Source organism: Durio zibethinus, chromosome 27 (assembly GCF_047325235.1).
Source record: "Durio zibethinus cultivar Kanyao isolate XHJ-2024 chromosome 27, ASM4732523v1, whole genome shotgun sequence".
NCBI lineage: Eukaryota > Viridiplantae > Streptophyta > Magnoliopsida > Malvales > Malvaceae > Durio > Durio zibethinus.
In genome coordinates, this window is record NC_143188.1 from 15,169,321 (window position 1) to 15,178,064 (window position 8,744).

The 8,744-nt window shown below is 33.7% G+C and overlaps 1 pseudogene; it reads left to right on the forward strand.

The window, feature by feature from the left end:
• The first annotated feature begins 214 nt into the window (after positions 1–214).
• Positions 215–3,622, forward strand: LOC149511015 (receptor-like protein 7; annotated as a pseudogene).
• The last annotated feature ends 5,122 nt before the right edge of the window (positions 3,623–8,744 follow it).

Consider the following 8,744-nt stretch of genomic DNA (forward strand, 5'->3'; position numbering starts at 1 on the left):
CTATTTTGATTCAAGTCTTACAGAAAAAGTTCAAACTCATGATTTGTATAAACACGCGGTTGAAAAAACGCATTTGAACCTATCTCTTCAGATCAAGGGAGATATATAGCTACAATAACAGTATGTAATATGAAGTACTTTTCTATAAATACCATGTATGCATATCTCAAACTCCACAATCTTCCCTTCATTTTTTTCAGAGAGCCAACAAAACATGAAGAATCTTCATTTCCGAATTTCACTCATTTTTCCTACCTTGTTTCTCTTCTCATGCCCTGTATCTCTTGTGCTATCATTTTCCCTTCCTCATTCTCATTTCCAAAACCAGTGCCTTGATGATCAAAAATCTGCTCTGCTTCAATTGCACCATGATCTCTACTATGCTCCAAATTTTACTTTCTCTTCCAAAGTTGAGCTTTGGGATCCCAACACTGATTGTTGCTCTTGGAAAGGAATTACATGTGATGCTCTAGGTCATGTGATTGGGCTTGATCTCAGTCACAAAAACCTTTCAGGTAGCTTTCAATCCATTTTCAATCTCCATTATCTTCAACGCCTTAATCTTACTGGAAACAATTTTAATACTACTTTGTTTCAATATGAGTTTGATAGATTCCTAAATTTAACTCATCTCAACCTTTCAAACTCATGTTTTCATGGCCAAATTCCAGTGGGGATTTCATACTTAACAAGGTTAGTCTCTCTTGATCTATCTAAACAAGATTTTTGCTATCTACGGTATAACCAAATTCTTGATCCAAATTTCTGGTACTATAATCTTCCTTACAACCTTCAACAACCTCTAAAACTAGAAAACCCAAACTTCAAGACATTCATCCAAAATTTGAGGCCTCTTACAGAGCTCTACTTGGATAGTGTGAACATTTCAACTCAAAGTACTAAATGGTGTGAAGGCACATCCACAGTACTTCCTAACCTGCATGTGTTAAGTCTGTCGAATTGTGGTTTGACAGGTCCATTTTGTTCTTCACTCTCAAGACTTCCTTCTCTTTCTAAACTTTTCCTTAGTGGGAATTCAATCTCTTATTTGCCTCCCAATTTCTTGAAAATTTTCTCTCGTTTGATTTCTCTCAGTTTAGCGAATTGTAATTTGAGTGGGCATTTTCCAACAGAAGTTTTCTTATTGCCAAAAATACAAAGCATTGACATTTCAGAAAATGACAATCTTGAAGGACAGTTGCCAGAATTTTCATTAAACAATGCTTTACGAGTCTTAAAGATTTCTTTTACAAATTTCAGTGGAAAATTGCCAGAATCAATTGGTAATCTCAAGTTCTTGACAACTTTAGATCTCCATAGTTGTAAGTTCTTTGGACAAATTCCATCATCAATTGCAAATCTTACTAACCTTGTGAAACTGGATCTATTCAATAACAATTTCAGTGGTTTTATCCCTAGATTTCATAGATCTGGAGTTCCAAATCTCTCTTATCTTTGTTTGTCGTGGAACCACCTCTCTGGCTCAATTCCTTCTTCTTTATTTACTCTCCCATCATTGCATACCCTGTTTCTTACGGGAAATCAATTGATTGGTGAAATTGGTGAGTTCCCCAATGCATCTTCCTCCCTGATTGAAGCATTGTCTTTAGGCTACAATAGCTTTAGTTCCATGAAGCTTGACATGTTCTCCCAACTTAAGAACTTAAGGGTTCTTGACCATTCCAATATGAGCTTATCAATTGAAAGCAACATCACAAGCCTTGCTTTTCCCCAATTAGAGGTGCTATACCTAAGTTCATGCAACTTTACTGAATTTCCAGAATTCATCAAAACACAAGACAAGTTGGCTTCTCTAGATCTTTCTAACAACCAAATCCATGGTTTTGTGCCGAATTGGTTGTGGAAGACCACTCTTTTGAGGTTAGACCTTTCTTTCAATGCATTGATTTTTCAAAAGAGGTTCCTTTTGGTGATGCAAACTCCTCTTTTCCAATGTTGAGTTTCTTGTATTTACAATTCTGTAACCTAAGTATGTTTCCAGAGTTTTTAAAGAGTCAAACTAGTTTAGAAGTTCTTGACCTTTCAAATAACAACTTAAGTGGTGCAGTACCAAACTGGGTGTGGAAGAAAAGTTTGTGGTACCTGGATCTTTCTAACAATTCTCTCTCGTCTTTGGACCAATTTTCACTAAACCAATCTCTAACTTCTTCCCAAGGCTCTTTATCAAGACCTATTTGCAATTTGAGTCATCTTTGGAGCTTTAATGCATCCTTTAACAAATTAAGCGGGCCAATCCCAAGTTGCTTGGGCAATTTCAGTTCTCTCATCTATTTGGATCTACAACAAAATAATATCAGTGGCAGCTTACCGGATTTTGCAAAAGCAACCCAATTATATTGGCTTCAACTCAATGACAATAAATTGGAAGGGAAGTTGCCAAGGTCATTAGCCAATTGCACAATGCTCAGTGTTTTAAACCTTGGAAACAATACTCTGTATGACACATTCCCTTTGTGGTTGGGAAAATTGCCTGCGTTGGTGGTCCTTATATTGCGTGCAAATAGGTTTTATGGTCCAATTACACATGTGAAAAATTATTTTCAAGACTTGGATGTACTAGACATTGCTTTCAATAATTTTTCTGGTCAATTACCAATTGAATTCTTTCAAGCCCCTCAACTAAGGTCACTCAAAATTGGTGGGAATAAACTGGAAGGAAAGTTGCCGAGATCATTAGCCCATTGCAGAAAGCTTGAAGTTTTGGACGTTGGAAAAAATATGATACAAGACACATTTCCGTTTTGGTTGGTGAAATTGCCTTCTTTAAAAGTTCTTGTACTAAGAGCAAATAGATTTTATGGTCCCATTAAAATTTCTGAGGATGAAAATGCTTTTCTAGAGTTACACATACTGGACCTTGCTTCCAATAACTTTTCAGGTGAGTTAACTGTTGGATTTTTTCAATCTTTGAAGACAATGGGGATGATAATTGTTGGCAACCAAGCTAAGCCAGATTATATTGGAGATAATTACTACCAGGACTCTGTGACAATTGTGAATAAAGGGTTAGAACTTTTTTACGAGAAAATCTTTAACCATCTTTGCTTGTCTTGACGTTTCCAATAATAGTTTCCATGGGAGAATACCGGAAGAAATACAAAAGCTCAAGTCACTCAAAGTGCTAAACTTGTCCTACAACAGCTTCTTTGGCCCAATTCCTTCAGCACTTGGAAACTTAATTGAGCTTGAGTCGTTGGACCTCTCCCAGAACAAACTCTCCGGAAAGATTCCTCTACAGCTTACAAGCCTAACTTTTCTTGCAGTATTGAATCTCTCTTACAACCAACTTGAGGGAAGCATACCACAAAGCTACCAATTTGGTACATTTTCAAACGATTCTTACAAAGGGAATCCAAGATTATGTGGGCTGCCTCTGACAAGGAAATGCAATGAAGATGGTCCCGGAATGCCACCCCCTAAGGAAGACAGAGATTCATGGATAGATGGTTTGTCTGATTGGAAAATTCTGTTGATGGGTTATGGATATGGATTCGCCATTGGATTATGTGTTGGATATACAGTGCTGAAGGAGTTGGGTAACAAATGGTTGGATAGGTTTACACAGAATCGGAATAAAAAATGGAGAAGATCTTCTAGGTGACTCCATCAAAATTCAAGTTTCAATGTTATTTGGTAAGCATTCTAGAATACTTAATAACTCAAAAGTTTTGCTGTTGATTCTGTGAACTGTAGCTTAAACAAATAAAATAATTTAAATGTTCTCTTATATTGTCATTTATCTGCACTAACTAATAATTTACTAAACTGATTGTGTTTCAAATTTAATTAAAAAATGTTTCAACTTTTGATGCCTCATTCCCTTTTTGAAACTTGGTAATGCTTTTCAAACTAAAAACAAAAATTGCCTGCAAACTAGGATGTCTTTTGAATTTCCTAACCTCATTTTACAAATGAAAATTAGCTTCCAATTTATTAATTTGTATAAGACTTGTGGGTGACTGGTATTTTGAGTTAGATTGGGCTGTCAGCCATCTTAAGAGCAAAGCAAAGCTTTGGCATCTATTGTCATTAATTAGATTGGCTTGGGATGCTAATATATGTTTTATTTGGCAGGAGCACAATTAAAGGGTTTGGCAGGCCATCCAAAGATATAGAAGCTATTGTTTCAACTATCAGAAGGTCCCTTTAGCTTAGTTCAATAGCAAGATTGCAGTCTCCAGTTCCACTCTTGCTCTTCAACTACAGAAATTGTGTCTGAATGTTTTTGGCTTGGTGTTATGGTACTTGTGTATCTGTTCATTCTCTTCTGCTCGCCTAAGATGATTGGCGGTATGTCTGGTTGTATTGTGCTTGTCTTCTGTTCTGTCTATGGGGTGGTGTTTTACTGCTGAGTTATTGGTTTCTCCTGTTGTTCACCCTATTGTGTAACTCTGTTTTTATTAATAATTTCTGGCTTAGCAAAAAAAAAAAATGTGTCTGAATTGGGGACTGGCTCCTTAATGTTACTTAGTTTGATTAGTTTACTTTATTTGCTTCTTTGACGTTTGTAAGGTCTTGATAGCGTACTGTTTACTTGTAGCAAGTCTACTGCTTTGTTTGGATTAATAAAAATATTTATCCAAAAAAATTTCTTAAGGAAAATCTTATTATTTTTTAAGCTCTTCAATATTGTTATACCTAAGTGCTCATGGCAGCAGCCACATAGTAGGTCTTACACATGAAAGCCCAGTTTGTCACGTTATTACCCAAGAGGTATAAAAAATAGAACCAGACGAGTCAGGTGATTCACTACTCAACTCTCTTAAACTACTTCCTGCTTTTTTTCATTTTCTTGCTTCTGGTGTATCTTACTATCTTAACTTGTGCGTTGGAGCATGCCCCAAAACAACATTTTCGGCACCCCTGACTTTCTATTCTGTGACAGATCACATATACTCACCTGTCAACCTCCAGTTGGACTTTCGACTACCAGACGAGGAATTACATCAACAATATCAATGATTCAACTTAACTATTTGCATTGCAGGAATCTTATACAAGCCATGGCATGTACAACAATGACTATGCCTACTACTTTAACCGCCAAAACTAGAAGTTACATCTGCTAACACAGAAAAATCTTTACAGACCAAGCTCAAGCTCAGATTCTTTATTCCTGTATTAGCTACTACATCACTACAGAGAAAAACAAACACTGAAAAAAAAAAGAACAAAGCTTCCAGTTCGAGGTATAAATCTCGACAATTCCAAAAGATTCTATTTTATTGCCCCTAATAACTATAGATTTGACTACGGCGAGAGAGCTTTAAATATTTCCTTTATTATTTTCTTAACTTTAATCCCGTACCATCCTTAGTTTTTCTGCTTCTGCACTCCCACAGACAAAAACAAATGGTTTTTTATAAGCTCTATTGCTGCAGCTATATGATTGATATCCATGTAGAATAGACCTTCACTAAACAAAAACATGTGGCCAATACCAAGAAACTTTTAACAACTTGAAAGTTATGTGAATGCCATTCTTAAATTATTATGTGGACTTGATTAATTGATTTAATTTTATCTTTAGAAAAGGTAGTAGTAAAATCTTTGTTATGAAAATGAGCATCCAGTAATTTTCTTATGATTTTTTCCCCTTACTCTCATCACTTATTCCTGGTCAAATTGAGTTTATGCATATAAAAATCTTGATTGTTTCTAATAAGATGGAGTAACTTTATCGTTTGAATTGTCAGGCCAATGATTTGAGAAGATACTAGGAAAAGAAAGCATGGGTTCCCAGAATACAGTTCAGAAAAGGATATGACTTCTGTGTAAAAGCTTGTTCAGCTTATCCGTTTCTTACAAAAATGATGTTTCGGCTACATTTTTTGTCCAGTCAGAAGCAAAAATGACCGCTCGCTGTATTTGAAAGTGAAAACCATCCAAGGCGGGACATAGAAAATTTGCATTAGGTAACAGAGGAGATCACTAGTTTGAACAGAAAATTCGTATGAGGCACCAAAGCAAGCCTTTCGACCTCCAGATCGGGATTATCAAAGATTCAACACAACTATTTGCAGTGCAGGAAGATGATACAAGCCATGGCATGTACGACAAAGACTAGGCCTACCACTTTAATTGCCAAAACAAGAAGTTAAATTGCATCTGCTAACACAGAATAATTATCGCCACAGACCAAGATCAATCTAAGATGCTTTTTTGCTGTATAAGATGCTACATCACTATAAAAACACTGAAAAGGAAAAGAAGAGAGCTTCTGGTTCCAGGTATCAAGCTCGACAATTCCTTACTAACTTTGATAGTGTTTAACTGTCCCTAACAACTATAGAGGGTAAAAAAGGAAACAAAAGGGCATACTAAAAATTTGGTGCGTATACATTTGCTGTTAAGAGCCAAAGATTACAATTTCTTGAGTTTAAGTTTAAGGTTTGGTAGCTGATTTCTATTTTTTTTTTTTTTGGTCTTAAATGCAGGAGCTGCTTTTTTCCAGGAAGACAACTGTTCATTAATGCTTCAATGCTTTGGACTTGGACAGCACAAAAAATCACAGCTTCCATTAGCTGTCCCTACCCAATTGAAACTATCTGCAATCCTATAGCCTTAAAGTCTGTGAAGTAACATCCTTCCCCGATCATGACCCTCCCAGTATGTGTCATCTAGACATGGATTCTGATCTAATCAGGCTAAATTCTTTGCCATTGTGAGGTAGTGAAACTGGATGTTAATTCCTGGCAAGTTGATATTGCATTGCACTGCTATCTCGTCAAGGTAGAAATGCTTCATGGGGAAAAGGCAGTAATAGGGTTTGTTGGCACCATAGGGACGCCAATTTTGTATACACATTACAATTTTTACAATTGTCTACTCATTTAGACCTATTGATCTATCTGTTTAATTTTCAGTTTTGGTTTTTATTCAGTTGTTTTAGACAACTATAGGAACTTAAATATTCAGACGAACAAACAAAACTAAAATGGGTAAAAATGGAGAAAAGAAAATGCTTCTGGGACAATCAACTATAGATTTATTCTAAGTCATTGCATTGAGTTAAATGAAGTACATTTACCAGATAAGAATTGCAAAAGGAACTTGTAACACAACCGTAACACTTGTGAGGACAGTGGTGATATTTTTCAAAGCTTTAATGAAGGAGTTGGATTAGTCAGTAGCAGCCTGACACGGAAATAATGCTTTACATAAACAATAATGCATATGCCTGCAGCATCAATGATGTTTATGTCTCATTCAATTGAGCGTTATATCTATCAATATTTCATTAATTAAAATTTCAAATTATATGAGATAGTAAGAATTTAATTTAATTTAGAGGTGGTAAGACCGGATCATTGGAAATGTTAAAATAAATACGTGGACTGTCGAGTGATAGTTATTTTGTTTTTTTTTTTCCTTTTTCTTTACATAGAATATATTTTGTTTCATATGATTACATATTGTGTTCATACAAATGAAAAAACCCTACAAGAAAACAAGACTTTAACACAAAATAAATAAATAAATAAATAATTTATCCTCCAAAGATGTGCGTGACTATATACCAAGGCAAAATTTCAAGTAATATATATATATATATATGAACGTTTGTAGAGTTTTTAGATTTTACAAACAAGGTTAGAAGATTGTCATAATACTACTTTTTTCATATACTAAAATCTTATAAAAAATAATAAAACATTTGACAATATTTTAATAGCATTTATAAAATTTAAAAAGTCTACCAAAAATATATAAATATCTATATATTACGTGAAATTTATGAAGATGAAAGATTGTCACATATCTCGATTATTCAAAATAAAAAATTAATATAATTAAAAAATACGCTGCCATGAAACCTAATAGTATATTACATAACAAAAGCAAACGAAACAAGTTGCCTAATCAATAAATTGAAAAACATGTTTCACTAAAAATTTTGCAGAGAAAAAGCTAAAGAGCACAAAATTTTTCTCTATCATTTCAATTGGTTCAAGGACCTTGAAAAAAATAAAGACAATTTTCAAATTTTAAAAGTTTTTCTTTCATCCTATTATTTTCAAATAATTGAAAATTTAAGTATCTAATTGATTGCTTCCATCAATGTGTTGGCTTTTTTGTTGTACTTTCTCAAATCTTATTGATAAAACTCCGTCAAGTGATTAATTGCTAATTATTCCAAATGATTAATTATTATATTCTTCGGATTTAACTATAAAATATAATTTAGATTTCATTTGGTTTGTATTTTTTTTTTATGATTTGATTTTTTTTGTTTTTCATTCTTTTATTAAAAAATAAAAAGCGAAAGCATCAAATAATTGGAGGATTAAAAAGTGAGAAAATTAAGTAATCTCATTGGTTAATTTCTTTTTTTTTTTTAGGTTAAAAATTTTATTCATTTTAAAACAATTTAAAGTATGAGTGTAATTGATATTATGCATAAAATTTCTAATGTTCTTTTTATTTTTTTAATTTGGTTGGGGTTCCAAATTTCTATTTTTTTTTCTCTGTTAGACTTGACTACACATGCATGTATATGTTTATTTGTTAATGTCATTTCATTTCAATTGGTTTCTCAAACTCTGAGAAGAAAAAGCCTTTTGGAAATGGGAGTTTTTCCATGAAATTTGAAAGTGGTTAATATTATAATTAATTAGACCCATTCCCCTTGATCATTATTTCAATTACTTAGCTTGAAGAAAGTTTGGAGTTTAGATATGTTTTTTTCTTTCATGATTTTTTTGTCTGTGTTAAAATTGAGT